Consider the following 22,277-nt stretch of genomic DNA (forward strand, 5'->3'; position numbering starts at 1 on the left):
AAGCACATTTAAACTAGAATATCTAAATACTAAAACCAAAATGACTCCAAAACTTGAAATCAGAAAGAAAACAGAAGTCAAAATACTAAAAAACTATTGCAATGACCTTTGTGAAATGAGTCCTAGCTTGTTTTGAGTGACTCTTTGAATGGAAGATTGGACACGAGATCTTATACTGGAGGCACAATTATGTCATGTCATGTGACTGGTAATGAACAGCCAACGACAGTATGGCAGTGCCCATGAAAACAATTCCGAAAACTGTGACATCTTTTAAAAAAATACCATAAAATAATTCAGAATAACATTATATGAGTTCCTGGCACTATTATCCTAATTTTCTTATCTGTAAACTCATTCTTTAGCAACTCACCTGCTACCTTTTCTCCTTTTTGAACTTTAATTTCCGAGTATGTCATAATTAACAATGGCAAAATTAACCACCATTTTAAAATACTGCACCATTGTTACTGATTCTGACTTTCTTAATTTTCTATTTCTTCTACTTTTCCACTATTTTTTTATATGTAATATAGAGCTTATAAACATCATGAAACAAACAGAGTGCACAATTAGATCGGAGAGAGGCAGATTTAAACAGGGAGATGAAATGTTTACAATGAAGCAGACTAAATCATGTTCAATAAGAAAAACAAAATAAACTCTAATCATCACAACAAGATCCAAAAATCAAGTATGAAAAATTAAAATTGTATATATATTTAGATATCTTTAGCCCTAACTACAGTAGTTTATAAGTGAATTTGTGTTAGAAATTATTTTTTTCCAAATCTTGGATGCCTTTTTTACCACATCAACATCGTATGGACATCTTTGTAATAAACAATATGGCCATGATCTTGAAAAAAAAAACACAAAATGGCAGTGCCTACAACATAATTCCAACCAAAATTATACCACGATGATGTCTCCATCTTAAACATTATCAATAAACAAGAAAAAAAAAAAAAAATTAAAATCATCACATAAAATCACATAAGGGGCCAAGACCCAAAATCCTACTAGCTGTTCATATTCTCTCAATTTATTGTGTTGATGATTTATTTAAAAGTCAACTATTACATGAGCAGTATATTGCTAAACTCTTGTCTTTTCTCACATTTAATCATAACTAGAACTATGTCGCTGTGATTTTTCAACTATTGTTTAATACATATTGAACTTTGCTGATAGAACAGCTCACCTTCAAATATAACGTTTTTAACATCACATTGAAAAATATCCCTAACTCAAGAAATCAGAAAGATTATTTATTTGTATTCAGTTTACATGACATTCGAACGGGTTATGTCTCTTGTCTGTTGCTCCTTCTGATTTCTTAACGACTTCATCTTCCTTCAGTCCTTTGTCATCTCCACCTTAGTTTTTATTTTGACTGGTCGACTGGTCTCTAAATTTGCACTTTCTTCTTTTTCCAGGTTGTTTTTTAAGCAAATCACTGAAGTATTTTGTGTGTGTATCTTCTTATGTTTACTTATTGTATGTATGTAGAGTATAAGATGGTTTTGGTCATATATTCATACTTCACTAATTATTGGGAGGTGTCTCAATACCCCCCACTCTGCCTGAGGTCTATAATGATGAAGAGACACGGAATTTAAAACAAGAGGTAACAGTGGTGAGTGAGCTCTTTTCAGGAAGTGGAAACAGAGAAATCATAAGCCCTTAAAATAAAACAAAGGACCCTTTTTGATTTTGAATTTTATGTTTAACAAATGAGCAGAGGAAAAAAAGGATCATTTACTACTGTCTTTCCTATTTTATTTACATTGAAATATAATTTGGACACTGGACCAAAGAATTTTCTGTTTATCTTGTTTTAGCAATTGGGGCCCAAATACTCACGTGAAATTCACTTTTATTTCTGATTACCCAGTTTTAAATATAGCCACTTGTGCTTTTCTTGTAAAATGTTAATTGGGATAGGCATACCCACCAGTAAACTTAACGTCAGTTTCACCCATCAGTATTCTCTAAGAAACATTCCATATAGAGAAGCAGGATTTAATGTCAAATGACCAGTTGTCCAAACCTCTAAAAATACCTTTTCTATTCAAGTGTGCATTATTTTCATTACAAGCCACTGCTCGCAGCTTTTTTCTTGTTTAACAGCCTCAAATCCCAACACCCCAGACTACATGTCATCAGTGCTTGCCTGGGATCAACCTGCCAGTCACCTGAGAACTTAACTAAACAGTTCGGTCACACTACTCAGGCTGATACTTCTTGACTTGTCTGTCATTACTTCCATGTCATCCTCTTCTATTGCCAGCTGTTACTCCCCTCACCATAAAGAAGTAGGTGATAATATAATAAAGTAATGAAGAATGATATAAGCCTGTAAGAAAAAAACAAAAATGTGCATTTAATAAGTAAAGCTCCATGTTTTTTGCATACAAAATGTAACACACGCAAAAAGGTCTCCATGAAGGTGTTAATGACTTAGTATTAAAATTTGGGTAAAAAAATGAATTTTATCTGGCAGCTGTGTATCCATTAAAAAGCAAATAGGAATAAAATTTGGTGAAAATTCATCCATCCATCCATCCATCCTCTTCCGCTTATCCGAGGTCGGGTCGCGGGGGCAGCAGCTTAAGCAGAGAGGCCCAGACTTCCCTCTCCCCGGCCACTTCTTCCAGCTCTTCCGGGAGAATCCCAAGGCGTTCCCAGGCCAGCCGGGAGACATAGTCCCTCCAGCGTGTCCTGGGTCTTCCCCGGGCCTCCTCCCGGTTGGACGTGCCCGAACACCTCACCAGGGAGGCGTCCAGGAGGCATCCTGATCAGATGCCCGAGCCACCTTATCTGACTCCTCTCGATGTAGAGGAGCTCTACTCTGAGCCCCTCCCGGATGACTGAGCTTCTCACCCTGTCTTTAAGGGAAAGCCCAGACACCCTGCGGAGGAAACTCATTTCAGCCGCTTGTATTTTTCCACCTTTATTTTTTTTTAAGTGTGAATAAACTTTACTATTTTGAAGTTCACTCAGCCATTTGCGTCTTCTTCTTCTTTCGGCTACTCCCGTTAGGGGTTGCCACAGCGGATCATATTTTTCCATGTCTTTCTGTCCTCTGCATCTAACTCGTTAAAATAAAAATACATGCTAACATAAATATGTATTTATTAATTAATCATTTTTTAAATATTAACTGAATAAATATCTCAAGCATGCATTTAAAATACCATTTTTCAAAACTCCCATGTCTATCCTAGAATTGCAGTAACTCAATTTGGAATACTTGTGCTATTTAAACACACAATTTCACTCTAATATACAAAATAATAGAAGCTGTAAGAAATTAAAATAAAAAAGAACTACAGCAAGGATGTCCGAACAAACTTATCAGAAAAGCCTGCTCCACCACTAGGCAAACCCTTGGACACACTGGAAGCTGCTGTGGAAAAGAGGATGGTGGCAGAACTAAATGCCATCATGAAAAATCCCCTCCATCCCCTTTAGTAAGGGCTCTCTTGGAGCATTTTTAGTCACAGGAGTGTGCTAAGAAGCGCCTCTGAGGGTCTTCTCTGTCCACTGCTATCAGGCAATTCAGTGCTTCCAACTGATATACCCATTATGTTCATTTTGAAATTTCATACAATATACATTTATTGATTGATTGGCTGTATTTGTTGTCCAGTGATTCTGTATCTTGCTTATTATGTTTCTGGTATTTTATGCGTTTGAATTTCTCCTTGGGATTAATAAAGTTTGTCTAATGCAATCTAATCCAATCCTGCACTCTACAAGCAAATAAGAGAAGGTGCACAATAATGTAATTCAATGCAGTCTTTTCACTCTAAAACTCTTCTCATTGCAATTTTATGGTGTCTTCTTCTAAGCACTTTCCTGATAGTTTTCATTTATATTTCTATACCCTCATCTACTTATGCCAACAACGAATAGGACTAGATTTCCTGATTCCTATGTTTCTTCATCAGTGGCAATCCTTGCTGTGTGCACATCACTGTTACACATCTGTAGGTCAAACACAGATGTTTCTTATCTACTGGAGTTTCTCTGTTTATGTTCTTATAAATGTTTCAAAAGGTTCCACTTTTTCCTACTTAAGTTCACATAAACCAACAAATTATATTTCCAGACTATAATATATCTTTATATCTCTGTCTCTGTAAGATATGTGATTTGGAAATCATTGGCTTCAATCAGTAAGAAAATGTTTCCTAGAACTCTAAATGATTTAACTATATTTGAAAAAAAGACCGAATTGCAGAACAGGAGAAGAGTATATTTTTGCAAATGGTTCTACTTTATTAATATTATGATCAAAATGGAACAAATGTATCCTTGAGATTTTTGAATTTCATCAGTAATGTTTTTCATATATCGTATATAATACTTTTTCAAAAGTATTTATGGTTAAAGCTGGGGTAGGGTTAATTGCTAAATTATCATTAATTTGTAAAGGGGCATTTTTACATATACTGCAATAAGCAACTGAATAAAAGTGCTTACACAGCCAACCTTACTCTTATGCCGCCATATTCTGAATTAGAAAAACAACATTCTTTAGCACGGCGGTGCAGTGGTAAGTGCTGCTGCCTTGCAGTTAGGAGCCCCAGGTCCGCTTCCCGGGTCCTCCCTGTGTGGTGGTTGCATGTTTTCCCCGTGTCTGCGTGGATTTCCTCCGTGGTGCTCCAGTTTCCTCCCACAGTCCAAAGACATGCCGATTAGGTGCATTGGTGATTCTAAATCGTCCCTAGTGTGTGCTTGGTTTGTATATGCCCTGTGGTGGGCTATCTCCTTTATTAGTAACATAAATTGCACTGTTTCCTAAAATGTAATGAATGAACTTAACAGGGCAGCACGGTGGCGCAGTGGTAGCGCTGCTGCCTCGCAGTTAGGAGACCCGGGTTTACTTCCCGGGTCCTCCCTGTGTGGAGTTTGCATGTTCTCCCCATGTCTGTGTGGGTTTCCTCCCACAGTCCAAAGACATGCAGGTTAGGTGCATTGGCCCTAGTGTGTGCTTGGTGTGTGGGTGTATGTGCACCCTGCCTGGGGTTTGTTTCCTGCCTTACTCCCTATGTTGGCTGGGATTGGCTCCAGCAGACCCCCATGACCCTGTAGTTAGAATATAGCGGGTTGGATAATGGATGGATGGACATCCTTTAGCTGCTGATTTGGTCATATGTTTATTTCCATATCTTGGAGAAGATTTTAAAACATTCTTGAAATATTTTAAGGTTTACTTTAATAGTGAAAATGCCACACACAGTCAACAGTAATATAACTCAAAAATATCCATCCATTATCCAACCCACTATATCCAAAACTACAGGGTCACAGGGGTCTGCTGGAGCCAATCTCAGCCAACACAGGGCGCAAGGCAGGAAACAAACCCCTGGTAGTGTGCCAGCCCACACACACTAGAGACAATTTGGAATCACCAATCCACCTAACCTGCATGTGTTTGGACTGTAGGAGGAAACCGGAGCACCCGGAGGAAACCCACGCAGACATGGGGAGAACATGCAAACTCCACGTAGGGAGCACCCGGGAAGCGAACACGGGTCTCCTAACTGTGAGACAGCAGCGCTACCCACTGCACCACTGTGCCACCCCTAACTCAAAAATACTCTGAAGAAAAACATGCAGAGTATGGGGACAGCTTTAAATTATAGTGAGAATGTTTTTTACAAGGTCTTCACAAGACATTATTTTAAAATTGCAATATAAAGTCTCATTACAATAGCTGTATGCTGTTTAAGTTAAAAAGATTGCTTTATTAAAGAGTGATAAACAAAAAATTATGTCTTTAATTTAAAAACAATTCCTTTCTTAACAGTAACCTTTGATAACAAGTATTTTCAAAATAAATATATAATTTAATGCAATACATTTTCAGTACTGACTGTAAAGGTCAAAATACAGCTGGTGACAGAAACCTGGATGACTTGACTTGTGTTATCAAGAGGCAATTACTGAAGGCAGATTGGAATGAAAAGAATCTGTGTATAACATACATTATGCATCAATGTGAAATAGCACAGAAAAAAAGAACAGTATGCACATTCCAAAACAGAAGTGGTAGTGGAATTGAAAAATGAATATGAAGCTTTAAAGTCATTTTTTTTAAATCTACATTAAAGATTATAAGATCATATTCCTAGATACACTTTCCTCATAATTAGCTGCTTTTCCAATTGCTCTCAGGCCAATCTACATTCATTAGTTCATGGACTTAATAAGGCATGAAAGTGCAGCACAGAATGTCATTTGCAGCTGTCCATTGTTGCAAATTAGCTGGTGCTGAGTATCTTTTTCAAATAGCTTGTTACATCTTATCCCACATATACTTTACTGTATTTAAGTAACTATGGTGACCATTGACAGTTATGTTCCTGGAAATTTTCCAGGAACTTTCTAACTTTTTGGCATAGAACAATAAACAATGTGGAAAAAACTCTATTAGCATCCATGAACGGACACAACTGATCGCTGGACAGGAGTAGCTCCAGGTGGAGCTGCGGCAGAGAATAATATACAGTTTCAATCAGAAATATTCAACCCCCTCACCTCAAAAGCCATTATAGTGATATGAATCGAGGTTAATGAACATACAAAAAGCCTCATTAAACAACAAAAAAAATATCTATTGACATATTTTGAGTTATTTCGAGAACATAAATTGACTATTTGACTTCAAATGAAACGTAACTTTCTTCATAACTGTGCATTTGCACTATTATTCAACCAAGAGCTTCAGTACTTTGTGGAGCATCCTTTAGCTTTTGCAATTTCTAACAACCATTTTCAGGAAGTGCCAACAAGCTTCTTACACCTCTTTGCCTATTCTTCATGTGCAAAAGCCTCCAGCTCATTGATGTTTGATGGCATCTGTGCTGCAACTGCCATCTTTAAATCCCATCAAAAGATTTTCAACAGGACATTCCAGGATCTATTTCTCTATCAAGCTCTGGTTGACTTGGAGGTGTGCTTGGGATTATTGTCTTGCTTGAAAGTCCAATGATCACCGAGATTCAGTTTCTGAACAGAAGGTATTATGTTTTCTTTTAAAATGACCAGGTATTTCTGGGAACCCTGCAGCAGAAAAACATCCCCACATCATCAATGACCCAACTCCATGCTGGACTGTAGGGTTGGTATTCTTTTGGTCATAAGCCTGGCATTTCTCACACCAGGCATACCACTTGTCCACATGTCCAAACAGTTCCAATTTAGGTTCATCTGTCCATAAAACTGTTTCCCAAAACTCTACAGGTCTGTACAAATTTGTCCTTGCATAATTCTAGTTGGGTTTTGATGTTCTTTGTTGTCAAGAGTGGAGTGCATCTTGGAGTCCTTGTTTATACAGTGCTCATCTTATAGTTGCCACTGAAGCACTTCTCCCTGGCTTCATCAAGTCATCCTGCAGGTGTTTTGCAGTAACACAAGTGTTTTTCTTAGTTACCCTGACTAACTTGTTAAGGGCTCTTGAAATTCATCTTGAAAGTCATTTCCATTTATGAACTTAGAATCACATGTTCTGTGCTGGACTAGTTCAAGTCGTGCTTTTATGACTTCTGTGTATCACAGTCTGCTTTCTCCTACAAAGCTCTCCATAGGTTTGCTTTGAGCATTGATGCCCCCTCTTTTTCACTCTACAGTGGTTCCCTGGGTAAATTTTATTCATTTGTATGGCTTCAAATACCACCCACCTTGATGGTGATGATGCATAGGTCTTCCATTCATATCTTTGTTTCATCCTTCATGCTTCAGTCCAAATCTCTGTCTTATCTTGGATGAATGAACATCATCTTAAACATAACTTCTCAAAATGAGATATCTTATTTTTGAGCTATGCTTCTTCATCCTTTAGTCTTTTACTGAGCATTGTTCTTGCTGTTTCCAACCTCATACCATTGGATACTATCTGGAATTTTGGTGTTGCCCTGAATGATTTTATCTCATTCAATCAACACATTATTTAGTAACCCAGTCCTGTCACATTTTTTCCCCCACAACATTCTTGATTTCAAACTCTTGCTCTCCATCTATGTCACTCAACTAATTTTTCAGACTCTTGTTCTTTCCTAACTTGACTAGTGTAACTAATCATGGCACGTCTCTCAGGAGCTGCTGTCAGACCTGTCCAGCTCCTCCAGAATGCAACTATTTGACTGATGTTACATATTTCACCTACACTTCTGTTTCACTCAGTTGGTTTCAACTTGCAGTTCTCCAGTTCAAAACTCTTGTCTTGATGTACAGGTTCCTACATCATTCTTCTCCTTCATACCTCTAGTCCCTGGCCTCTCCATATATATTTAAGAAATTTTCCTTTCCTCTGGTCTTTCTGACAACTTTCCCTCCATTAGCCAGACATGTTAAATGAGACAATGCTTATCTGCTTCTAGTCTACGAATGTTTAGGCGCTGCTTGGAGTCACCTTCTTCACAAAGTAAGTTGTTCTACTCCTCGATAACTGCAGCTGATCTGAATAACCATCAAGCAACCTTGATATACGAGGGACATTCAAAAAGTTTCTGTACTTTTCTATTTTCATTGGCAAAAGTGAAGGTGGGAGGAGTAGTAATTGGGCAGTAAAAATTTGCTACAACGCTAGGAAAATTGCATTGCAAATGAAGATGACTATATAGAAAAGTGATTTAATTTGTTTTTAAAATTCTTAATAAATAGAGTTAAAAAAATGTGGAAACTTTTTGGCCGTCCCTTGTAGTTTTATTCCTATAACTTTCATTTAGCCTTTAATATGACTCTAGTGTGTTCAGCTTTGAATTTTATTATTACTTTTAAACTGTGTATGTGGTTTAGTTTTATCTGCAAGTTGTCTTGGATAAAGGTAGCTTTTAATTAAATAATATTAATAATAACTAATTATATAATAACTCGCTTTGCTTGCCAACCCCTGGGGGTGAGCATCTATCTCTGAGCTGCTCAAAGGGTGTCAGGGTGCTCCTCCATTGCATTTAATGAGATGGTATATAGAAGAGTATGTGGGGCACAGGAGTAAGACAGTTTGGTCCTTAGTTATTATAGATATAAAATCAGTTACTTGAGTATTTCAGTACAACTGTTTATTTTAAATATGAATGAATAATAAAAAATAGTGAAAAATAAAAGTAGAAGTAAAAAAGTAAAATGTAATAAAACATAATAAATAAAAAATTAATTAAATTAACGCCTCATCAAAAACAATATTATGAATTACTTAATACTCTAACTTACATTCTGTAAACGTTGCTTTTTTGCATTTCTGTTCGCATATTGTTCAGGATATTTTTCTCTTTCGTTTATTGGACAATTCCCTTTGTTCTTGATTTTTATTATATGCAGCTCTTTTTTGTTCATTTTCTTTTTTTGACATTAATTATCAGCTCTTGCCGCTGTTTTTCTATTGCCGTCTAAAATTTGACATTGTTGAATAGATCATTTGCTTTTCTGCTTTACCCTTATAACCGACTGCATTGAAGGACGTGTTAGCACAGAGAGTGTCACAGGGTGGTATGGAGAGAGGATGTTTGCAGTAGGAGTAATGATTGGACAAGTGATGTGGAGGGGCGTGGTCAAGGCCAAATAACGCTTTTTTAATAGAGATAATACTAATGATAACAATTACAATCAATTTTGTAGTATAGAACCATTTATCAATTCATCATTCCATTATCTGAAATTGCTTATTCCATTTATTGAGAGCTTTTATTATTACAATAAGTAAAACCAAGGAATTCATTATGGATGTGGAGCCAGTCCATCACAATCTACACATAGGCATTCACACATATTTGAAATATAAAGTGTAAAGATAATTATTTATATTTTTATCATGACATTTTAATGCAAACCCCCCCACACTCATTTTATTATAGGTGCCCTGGATAGTCAGTTACTGCTAAGTATCCTAACAATACATTAATGAATATTTCTTTGGTTTTAATAGGATTTTAAAGTACCAACACTTTTCAGTTGAGCTTCTATTTCCAGTAAGTGCATCTGTTAATGTCTTACTGCTTGTAACAAAATAGTAACAAGGGCCTAATTCGAAATAAATAGCTGTAAGGGACTATGAATATAATACTGCAATCCTGTAAAGCCCGTATTAAACCTAAAAAGATTCAGATTTAAATCAAAACAACAGTAGAAAAATACATTTTGAGCAATTGGGACAGCATATCTGCTTCTTGAAAATGATAAATAAATGCAGCCTGCACACACTTCCACACAAAAGAAGCATTATAGAAAAGGGTATTTGAAGTGTTACAGTGCTTTAACCAATTACTTTTAGCATTAAAGCGTATTAGAACTCCTCTTTACAGTTGTCATGTTTCTTCTGTGCCTGACCCCAATTTTCTATGAAGGTGTGATACATTTAAACAAAAAAAAAGTTTTTGTTCAGTGTTTTACTGACCTAAAAAGAATGTGCTATCTAAAGTACTAAATTCCATTGTAAAAAGCAAATATTAGGAAAGGATCTTTTTCTCTCGTTTATCTGATGATCTGTCCTTTAATGTCTGGAAGGCTAATAATATTTTATATTATCATTTTTTCAAAACTTAAATGACAAGGTTATACCACCTTGATTAATGCACCCTTTTACCCATGTGTATCCATAGGCAAAATATGTTTCTTACTCTTCGATATTACGATAATACAAACAATTCAAAATCCTTTTATTACATATATTTTTTATGTTTAGCCATACATAGGTTTACTCTTTTAATTTGAACACTTAGCACAAAGTTTTATCAGAAAAGCCAACATGTTCACGAGGAGTTGTGCAATGCCTTAATCCCCAGGCTTTGAAAACTTTCAGCACCTTTTTAAGCTACCAAGTAATATGCCCAGTCAGTCAGATGACTAGGACTTGGTACAGCTTCCCACCTGCAAAACACAAAAGTGATTTATCTTGTTTTCAGCAAGTGGCTGACAACACTGTTAATTTGAATCTTTGTTTTTGTTTGCCTTTATTTGCAAGATCTGCGTTAAAAGAAGCTTGTCCATGCTGTGAGCATAGCATATGGTGCATATTTTCAGCAGTTGCTTGTAAAGCCTTAGTTTACTTTTCAAAGTGTTTCTATTAATCTTATGTTAAGAAAAGGGTTATCTATTGTTATAGTTAACGTTTTTGTACTGGTATATCCAGACGTTTAAGTACAACCTAACAACTTTTCAACTGGGTGGTCTACATTTAAGTTTATCAACAAGCACTAAAATTAACAAAAGTCATACAGTAATTTTCTAAAATCTTCTACCTACATGCTGTAATCATCCACTTACTGTTGTAATAGGCAGGGGGCCCTTGTGAAAGCCCTCCCAGCACCCACAATATATGAAAAAAAAGGGAACAAAAAGTTAATAAAAATATGCAAAGAAGGTATGAATACCCCAAAACATAATGACAACAATGCTATTTCCTCTCTGGAAGAAATGCCTGTGTGTGTACTGTGATGGTTCACTCATTTACCCTTTCATTAAGTACTATGAGTAAGGTGAAGATGTTCATCCAGAGGACTGGAAAGGAATGCATGGACTGGGAAACTGAGGCAATAAAAATCAAAGGTAATGGCAACAGATCAAAACCAGTAAGTTAGGAGAAGACTGATGGCAAAAATTGTTTAAACAAAGCAAAAATGGTAAAGTTCCTATCCACCTAATAGTGAAAATTTCCTTCTGTATTTTTTTTATTCAAAATATGGATGTTTGTTTCACTGTGCTGCCATCTTAAACAACATCACACATAGCAACACCGTGCTGACACATGACCAACAATGGATGCCGACACTATGAACAACATGACCACATCCATGGACCAATATTCATGCCATTTTAATGTTACTAAACAACAACAACATTTATTTATATAGCACATTTTCATACAAACAGTAGCTCAAAGTGCTTTACATAATAAAGAATAGAAAAATAAAAGACACAATAAGAAAAACAAAATAAATCAACATTAATTAACATCGAATAAGAGTAAGGTTCAATGGCCAGGGGGGACAGAAAAAACAAAAAAAACTCCAGACGGCTGGAGAAAAAATAAAATCTGTAGGGATTCCAGACCATGAGACCGCCCAGTCCCCTCTGGGCATTCTACCTAACATAAATGAAACAGTCCTCTTTGGATTTAGGGTTCTCACGGAAGGGCTTGATGATGATGATGGTCACGTAGACTTCTGCCTTTAAATCCATCCATCGTTGTTGGAGCATCATGAAGCTTTGAGTAGGTGGTGGTGGCGCAAACCGGAAAAAGAAACAGAAGAGAGAGTAGGGGTCAGTATGGATTTTAGAGCCACCATGAATAGTTATTATGAGGAAATTGAACATACAGAGTATCAGGATTAAGTTAAATTAAATTAAATTGAAGTTATATTTTTTTGTACACCAGCCTACAGCCCACTGGACCAAGACTCTTTCCTATGTGAGCTCATCCTCCCTGGAAGTCTTTTGACTACTTAGATTTATATGATTTTGAAACTTCTTGTACAGGACGTCTTGTTGTGACTTCATAACATGTGATGTCTCAAGTTTATTAGAGCATCTTCAGCTTTAAATTATGGCTTCTATCTATCTATCTATCTATCTATCTATCTATCTATCTATCTATCTATCTATCTATCTATCTATCTATCTATCTGTAGGTTATATTGTTCTTGCAAATTGATCTATATCAGTCATGTGGTCTTGCATATCTATTACAATGATTTGATTGCCTATTATTACATGATATACAAATATTCCCTAACAATGACTTTAATAGCCAATATCTGGTTTTACCCATTTCCCTTGGTTGCTTTTCCAGTTTTTTTTGCTGTGCTCTCTACCGTTTATTTTTTGTTATTCAGTCTCCCTTCTTTAACGTAATTGTTCTTCAGATTTATCACCCCATTAAAGTACACCTCTTCAGCAGATTATTCTCCACCATTTGCTCCACATGCCCAAATTGTATTAGATCATTTATCCTCCTATTCTTTTCCATCAGTGCTGCAGTAATACAGTATACCGCCATCTATTTTTATGAAGCATTTTTTAAAAATGAAACTGTTAATACATGAATTTCTAGAATATTAACAAAAACCTTAACTTTATCAACCTGTACTGAAACATTTGCAGTTTTGTGCATCATACCTGCTGCTGTATGCATCTAAAATTCACCTTTGGATTAATAAAGGTAATCTAATCTAATCTTTTTGCTCTTTAAATTACTATTGATGTAGTAAAATTCAATGAGAACTGAATTCAGATGATAATTTAAAACAAGAGATAATGTACAAATGGCGTAACATTGAGGTGTGTCCAGTGACTTGGGTAACTGGTTTGAAAGTTGGAGCATTTTTTAATTACTTCACCAAAGAGTTTGGTATCACAATTTTGTTTTAAGACATTTTTTTGTAACAGTAAGTCAGATTCAAAAATGTCACTGATAATAAAACGCAATCATGTATGCGAATAATGTAGAAAAAATGTTTTTCTACATAAATTACAGAATCATGTTCCTGAAATTGTCTTCATAGAGAATAGATTCCAACTCTAGTGATGAAAAGATGAATGTGCTATTGTTAATAGTTCAATGTGGAGGGGCTAACATGTCAAACAAAACGTTTCAAAGAAGTACCCGATGGAGATTAAAAATCTGTACTGAAGTCTCAAGTTAAAGTTGATGGCTGCATCAGAACATGATAGAAAGTGAATCTTTGTGGTGCTGCTGATAAATGACAGCGTCAGAGAAATATTGAATGATTATAATCTTTACAAAATGAAGATGTGAGGTTGTGCAACAGAAATACTGAGTACATTTTTATTCACTGTAGCATAAAGTGTCATCGAGCCACCTTTTGTACATTTCTACATAAGTTAATATGCTTTTATTTTTCACTTTCATGGCCATGAACATCATATCACTTACCCATTTACATTTTATAAAGTTATTAGTGAACTGAATAAATACATGCACATCTAATGTCATACATTCCTTATATGGTAACACTTGGCCACCTAACCCCGCCCACATCTGGCCCCGCCCCATCCCATGTCCTGCAGTGCAGTGTATGAATGTTTCCATGTTTTGTTGTCAGCAGCAGCTGTTGTACAAGTAAAATAAAACATATTCAAAATTGTAAAATTGAAACAGTAAACTAATTTGTATTTGATATCACACCAGAATGTTTCTCTGTTGTAATCCTGCATTAACATGCTCTCAGACTGTTTGGAACTCTGGGTTGTGACATTTCAATTTCCCACTTCATTACGTTCACATCGGTTTCCAGATAGACTATTCAGAAAAAAGTGATAGATTTTTTACTTGGTCCGCCAAAAAAAAAAAAATGAATAAAGATAAACAATTCAAGTGTTGATGAGTTGTAATTCCGAGTTCTTTAAGTGTTCACTTGGTATTTCCGACTCAACATTAGCATAAGATAGACAAGTTTGTAAACTGCCAGTGCTTTTCAACTGGAAAGTTTGAAATTTCAAAAATGTGTACAAAAGCTTTATTCAAGATATCACAATCAAAACTGAACAAATTTCCTTGAAGAATAAGGGTGCCAAATTTCAACAAAATCGGTCCACTGGAACCCATCTTGTATCATGTGGATGTGGCTATTGCATGAGTTGTTTTTTGTATTATATGTGAACCCAACTAAAATTGTACAGAGAATTGCTAAAATGAAATTTTAAATAAAACCTTATAAAAATACAAATATCTAAAAATATGTGTTTTCTTTTTGTTTATTTGTATTAAATTCAAAGTGAATTGCTTAAATGCCAGCTTGATTTTATACAGGTAAATTATCTGAACTGCCTGACGTGATTTTGCTTGCAGCTTTCTGCCTATTTATTCAAATCAATATCTCATAAATCAACGTTTCATAGTTATCCTCTTAACTAACTTTGACTGTATAAAATAATGAAAAAATCATTTTAATAAAAAGCAAATCCTTGCTGTATACAGTAGGATTTTGCTTTTTGAAGAGTTTTATTTGAAATAACAAATCCAGATTCAAGTAGTTTCAACAATGTAGGCATCCAGATGGCAATGGATCAGGATAAATGTGACAAAAAATATGGGCCAAGCGCTTTTCCAAGCCCACACAGCAAGACATTTTCTAAAGCGGGACTCATCCCAGAAATTCTGTTGACTCGAATAATATTTTATAAGATGATCTTTACCTGTGGTGGGTTGGCGCCCTGCCTGGGATTGGTTCCTGCCTTGCGCCCTGTGTTGGCTGGGATTGGCTCCAGCAGACCCCCGTGACCCTGTGTTCGGATTCAATGGGTTGGAAAATGGATGGATGATCTTTAACAGTTGATTTGCACATTTGTTTTACATTATATGTGCAAATATTCACTTAAAATCATTATGTATTTTATATTTTGTATTACAATAAATCTGAAAATATTAATTTCAGTTGTGTATTCAATTACTTCTGGCTAGATATAATTTATTCCAGGCATCCTACTGGCACAGTGGTGTGTGCTGTTTTCTCGTAGCTCTAGGCTCCTGAGCATGATTCCCTGTCATGGCTTGTGTCCATGAGGGTTCTTCCCGCACCTTTCTAAACATAATGGTGAGATTTTTTTCTAATTATTACCAGATCTTTACCTTAACAAAATAAGATATTTCTTGTTAGTCAATGATTTCTGAGATTCCTCTTTACTTTCAAAGGTGCCAGCTTGAAACATTAATCTGTGTGAGACATGCTATTGTATCCCCCAAACAACCCCCACACACACTACTGCTTAGATTAGCGCACAGAAAGACACACTTTGTGTTAAGTATTCATCCATCCATCCATTCCGCTATATCTTAACTAGAGGGTCACGGGGGTCTGCTGGAGCTAATCCCAGCCAACACAGGGCGCAAGGCAGGAAACAAACCCTGGGCAGGGTGCACATACACCCACACACCAAGCACACACTAGGGCCAATGCACCTAACCTGCATGTCTTTGGACTGTGGGAGGAAACCCACCCAGACTCCACACAGGGAGGACCCGGGAAGTAAACCCGGGTCTCTTAACTGCGAGGCAGCAGCGCTACCACTGCGCCACCGTGCTGCCCTGTTAAGTTCATTCATTACATTTTAGGAAACAGTGCAATTTATGTTACTAATAAAGGAGATACAGTATAACATATAGTAATGAATTTTGAAGGAAAGCGTATGCACATTTCTGAATCACTTCTGTAACAGCTGGTCTGAGAGAAACACTGAAGATGAGCAGAATACCAAATCCAGTGCATTTGTTTTATTTTGCCATCCATCCATCCATTTTCCAACCTGCTAAATCCGAACACAGGGTCACAGAGATCTGCTGGAGCCAAGGCAGGAACCAATCCTGGGCAGGGTGCCAACCCACTGCAGTGTTTTATTTTGCATAAAATGTAATTGAATTAGTTAGGTTGTTGGCACTATGCTAGTATTTCAGATAATAAATAAATAATGAATACTTAAGTAAATATATAAATTTGATGAGTCAAATAAAAATTCTGACACATTTCACGCAAAAAAGTAAAAAATAGCAACTTTATTACTCATAAGGTATTCATCTTCCTGAGCTGAAGTAATCTGAATTTGTGATTTTTGTCATTATTCCATCCATTATTCCTTAATATTCTTCCATCTAGCATCTCTTCAGTCTGCAAAGGAACTGCTTGCACATTCTACAGACATCCTTGTCAGTTCGACTTGAAATTGATTCTATGTGCATGAATGATGGTAGAAATAATATTAATACTCCTGACTGAACTCTGTGATAGACAAAAACCCACCACACATGCTCCCACTGCTGCTGCAATAGGCTTCAGCTCCCTGTAACCTTAAAATGTAACTTTAAAACAGACGAGAAAAAGGATGGATGGATAAATGAAAAAAGCTTTCCCAACCTGCCCCACCAGAGAGTAATTTCCCAAAACAAAACAAAGATTTACAACAGTGAGGAAAAAAAATGCTTTGCTACGTCCGCTTTGTAGAATGGTTCATGTATTCATTTTCTGAGCTCACTCATTCCAATACAGGCAAAGATAAAGTTTGAAAATTAAAGAATGGCAAACTAATGGGCTGCAAGCTACAGTGGAGTTTTCAGAAATGGTTTCTTTCTCAATGAACCTAACTTGCTTTCTGTATTACTATGATGTGGTTGGAAAACTGGAGTACCTTGTTAAAAACTCACGCAAACATACAGACCCTACACATAAAATGACCAGGCACAGGACTCACACTATGGATTCCAAATCCACAAACAGGCACCACTATTCACTGCATCCCTCAAAAATGACAATATCACTTCAAGATTTAATGAATCTAAAGGTTTTTTTTCTAAAAGCAGTAAATAATGTAATTTATTTTTTGTTACGGTTGTAAATTATAAAAGCAAAAGCACCGTTACCACATAACACAATTTTGTATTATGAAGCATTAAGTACATTTCTTTGGTGCTGGAATATAAATGGATATCCGGTATTTGTGTACCAAGTCAAAAAATGTATTAATCTTGAAAAATATCTTGTACATTGTGTAAGAGGTGACCAGACAGGCTGACAATTCAGAATAGCCAAGAAAGGTTGGGATATGAGTAACCCTGTTTAATTGTAAACTCAAAAGACAGCCAATAACAGCTCAATCAAAAATAGAATTGCCCAATGGCAAATGTTGTGGTTGGCAGTTGGAGCTCTGTCCTCTGAGTTAGTCAGCTTAACATCTAGTGTCACATTTCGGGAATGAGCTGTCCTTATATGCTTGGGACCAGAAGGGGCGGAGTTTTCCCAGGCAGTGGGCGGGGTCATTCTTCCCTCTTGGGTGCTTTTATTTGTCTGTGGAGGAGGTAGGAGAAGATAATGTTAGCATTAGCACCTCCTCTTGTTCAGTGGTATTGCTTGGTCTCCAGACATATGTTGCAGTTGCTTATTGTTTTCCCAATATTTGTGTCCCTAGTGGTTTTGATAATTGTTGGATGCAATGGAAGTATCGTTGAATGTTACTGAACATTTATAAACTGAAAAAGATTCTAAGGAACTACAGTTGTGCTGAAAAAAATCAAACTGACCCAGGTAACTAAGTGTAATTTATACATTTATACTGTATTTATACTGTATTATTTGCAGGTCATAGTGTGGCCACAACTTAAGAGATGATTAAGGAGACGGTCTGCACCAGTGGATGAGCTACCCTTTAAGCATGGCTGGGAAACTAAGAAAGTTCAAGCAGATGAAGAGATGTCCAGTGGACCAAAGAAAACCTTTAAAGGTGGCTCAACAAAAGGATAAGCAAATTGCTTATCTTCAGAGGTTTGGCTATCATTTTTTCCTGTCTGTAGTTGTATTTGGCATTTGACAATTAAAGAAATAATATTGTTTGCTTAGGAAGATAAAACAAATGATTTATTCTATTGCACCTATAATTAAATTGTCATAAAAACTAAACTACGCCATATACTCAAACTACAAATGGCTATAAACAGGAAAATGATAGCAAAGTGTATTTTAAGGGTGAATGAACATACAATATAGTACCATATAACAAAAAATCAACACAGGCACAACATCTACTCACAAATTTCCTGAAACTACTTTTTCTATTACTGAGTCATCAAAAGTCAGAGGCTATCCCAGTAGCTTCAGGAAAAAGGTAGAAGACCCTTTTTGTTTTTTTGAACCTAGAAAGACATATTCATAAAATACTTTCCAGCCTGTTTAAAGTCTATCCATTTGTGTGTGAGGAAGGTCTCTATTTTTTTGTGTTCAGTTTTTTAATTTGAATTCAGAAAAAAAAACAATAACACATTTTTGACAGGACATTTCCATGGAGAAAACTTGAAATGAGAACATCCCCCCTACTGGCACCCATCCCAAACTTACCCCACCCTGGAGCTATATAAAGAGGGTTGAGTAAAATTAGAATTTATAAGACACTCGAGTTGCTGACAGTCCTGGAGGCCCATACGTCTGGCAGAAGAAAGGAAACTACCGAAATTATACCTATTTACTGTCTTGATAGTTATTTGTGGTCAAACGTCGGGCAAGGATCGGAGAATTTAAACTGGGAATCTTTTTCTATGATTCAAGGCCTAAAACTAAACTTGAAGTTACAAATTATTCTTATGCCAGATACCTTTTATTTAGATGCTTATAGAAATTGATAACCTTCACCATTTAGTAAAATGGCTTGGTTGGTTTCCTGTCTCCACATCCCTACCAGATGCTGCAAAATGACGTTGAACAGTGTTGAACAGTGTTTGCCATTATGGATGCAATGAAAAGTCAAGCAAAATGACACCTTTTATTGCCTAACTGAACTGCTTTCGACCAGTTACCCAAAAAAGGGGCCTGAGCTGCCTCGAAAGTTTGAATATTGTAATATCTGTTCAGTTAGTCAATAAAAGGTCTCATTTTGCTTGACTTCTTAAAACTTTATTAACAAAGGATCATAAAAAAGTGACATTAGAGAGTGTCATGCATGCACATCCAAGGATCTCCTTGCTGGCTCATTTGAGGTAGGTGGTAACCCATTGGGGCAAGAGGGAACGCTGTCTCCTTTTTTCCCTGCAGCTTCCAGAAACCTCCCAATGAGGGAAATTAGCTCTGTCTCTTCCGGTCCTCAGGTTATAAAAAGCCCTGCTGTCTCCACTGAGTTGTCTTTTTGAGACCAGTTCTAGATGAGTGAGAGCTCTATGGAAAACCTCCATTTTTTGCTACAGCTAAAGTTAAAGCTGAGTTTATTTTCTGTTTTGAACCCTGCGGGGTTATATTAGATACTGCCAGAAGGCACTTGTTTAAGTTTATAGAAGAAAATCAGGGAATTAAACGGGAGTACCTGGCCGGTGTCCCAAATATTTTTTGTTTGTTCCAGTTCTGTTTGGATCTGTGCTCGGCCAGCTCACAACAGATTCATACACTTGTACTTGTCTGCAGAAACTGACATTCCAGATGAAGGATCGGATCATCTAGTGTGATATTCGTATAGTAATAAAAAGACAATAACAAGAATAAACAGGTGGAGATTGAAGTGGTTCCCCACTGTCCATGTAAAGTGCTGTAATTAGGTTAGAAAAATGCTACTTATATTCTTCCATCTTCCAACCCGCTGAATCCTAACCACAGGGTCATGGGGGTCTGCTGGAGCCAGTCCCAGCCAACACAGGGCGTAAGGCAGGAAGCAATCCCAGGCAGGGCGCCAACCCACCACAGGGCATACACATGCACACACTAGGGACAATTTAGAATCGCCAGTCCACCTAACCTGCATGTCTTTGGGCTGTGGGAGGAAACCGGAGTACCAGGAGGAAACCCACACGGGGAGAACATGCAAACTCCACGCAGGGAGGACCCGGGAAGTAAACCCCGGTCTCCTTACTGCGAGGCAGCAGTGCTACCACTGCGCCACCCCTGCTACATATATGTAATTTATTATTATTATAAGCAAAAGAATCACATTTCCATTATTGATTATTGATTATTATTGTTTAGCCTAAACACAAAGGTATTTGTAAAATTGTGCCCAACATACAGTTGCTAAATTGTTTGGAAAATGAAAGTCTGTTAAATTTATAGTACAGAATGACTACTGCTGTATATCACGTTTAACATCATCACATGACTACAGAAGAGGGAATATCTGTATAACTGAAATACTTACAATGCATAAAACAAGAACAGGAGAAGCTACAAGACATATTTTTCAGTGTCCACTCAACAATTTCTAGTCACCACAATTTCCAAACGTTGCACTGAGAGCTGGCCTTCAGAAACAGTAAACTAAGGAATGGTAAAAGTTAAACACTATTACGGTCATTCTCTTCATGGCAAGTGTTTTTATCAGCCGTACCTCCATTCACATATTTTAATACATTGTTGTTAAAGTTAAAATGTCCAGCTTTCAGATCTATTCTTCAGCTTTTGTGGTGCAAATGAAAACTACAGGCAGTACTTTGTAATTAGCTTAGTATCTTGAAATGCTAGGACACTATTTGGACTAAAATGTTTCAGGCATTGAAGTTGGATTTCTTAAACCGTTCATATGAATTGTGCACCCTTTTAAGTGATGTGCTGGACTTCATCATCATCACGGTACATGAACTGAGAAACTTCTAAGAGTGCATCCACTCGTTTTAGAAGCCATGGGTAATCTAATTCCAATAGTTAGCCTAAAAACTAAGATAAGGCTACTGTATTTCACTGAATCTTGTTTTGATTTTTGCTTCCTTGACATCTCCTTTTGAATTATGAACCTGTTTGCTTCAACTTAAGATTGCACAAAGGCATTAAATGTACAGACATCTTAGTGAAGCATTAAATTGTTCTCAGACTTATTTGGCAGAATACGTCCTCAGTTGGGGATTTGCCAGGTTCGATGTCAAGGAGAAGTTTAGGCTTGAGATTGGAGATAAGAGAAATTAAATGCTCACAAATTGTACAGGAAGCTTTATCATATTTTTATAGTGGCTGGCTTTCATTTTGAACCTTTCGTCTCTTTCAGGTGTTGTAGCTTAAGGCTACACAGATAAATTCCAATACAATGTATTAATATCCATCCATCCATTTTCTAACCCGCTGAATCCGAATACAGGGTCACGGGGGTCTGCTGGAGCCAATCCCAGCCAACACAGGGCACAAGGCAGGAACCAATCCTGGGCAGGGTGCCAACCCACCGCAGGACACACACAAACACACCCACACACCAAGCACACACTAGGGCCAATTTAGAATCGCCAATCCACCTAACCAGCATGTCTTTGGATTGTGGGAGGAAACCGAGCGCCGGAGGAAACCCACGCAGACACGGGAGAACATGCAAACTCCACGCAGGGAGGACCCGGGAAGCGAACCCGGGTCTCCTAACTGCGAGGCAGCAGCGCTACCACTGTGCCACCGTGCCGCCCATGTATTAATACACATATGAAATATACCAATGGTTGCCCCGTGTAATGTATGTTTGGCTTTATGTGCTGATCTCAATCTTTGAAGCCTGTACACATTTAGTTATTTTTTATGATATCCATCCATCCATGGATCAACCCCTAATATTCTAATTACAGGGTCATTTTAAAAAGTCAAGAGTAAAAAAGTAGATACCTGCATTTATGAGTACTTGCATAATTACAGAAACTGATGTCTCTTTTTATATTTTTGTATGGAAGTGTATGTATATAGCCATTTTAATCCTCACAGCCTTTGTATATTAAGTCTAATTTATATATTTAATGGCTAGCATTTTGTTTTGATTCAAGTTTTTAGGTCTGAAAGCTGTCTTCTTGGCATACTGTTAGAAGAAAAAGGCAGCCATATAGA

Source organism: Polypterus senegalus, chromosome 3, assembly GCF_016835505.1.
Source record: "Polypterus senegalus isolate Bchr_013 chromosome 3, ASM1683550v1, whole genome shotgun sequence".
NCBI lineage: Eukaryota > Metazoa > Chordata > Cladistia > Polypteriformes > Polypteridae > Polypterus > Polypterus senegalus.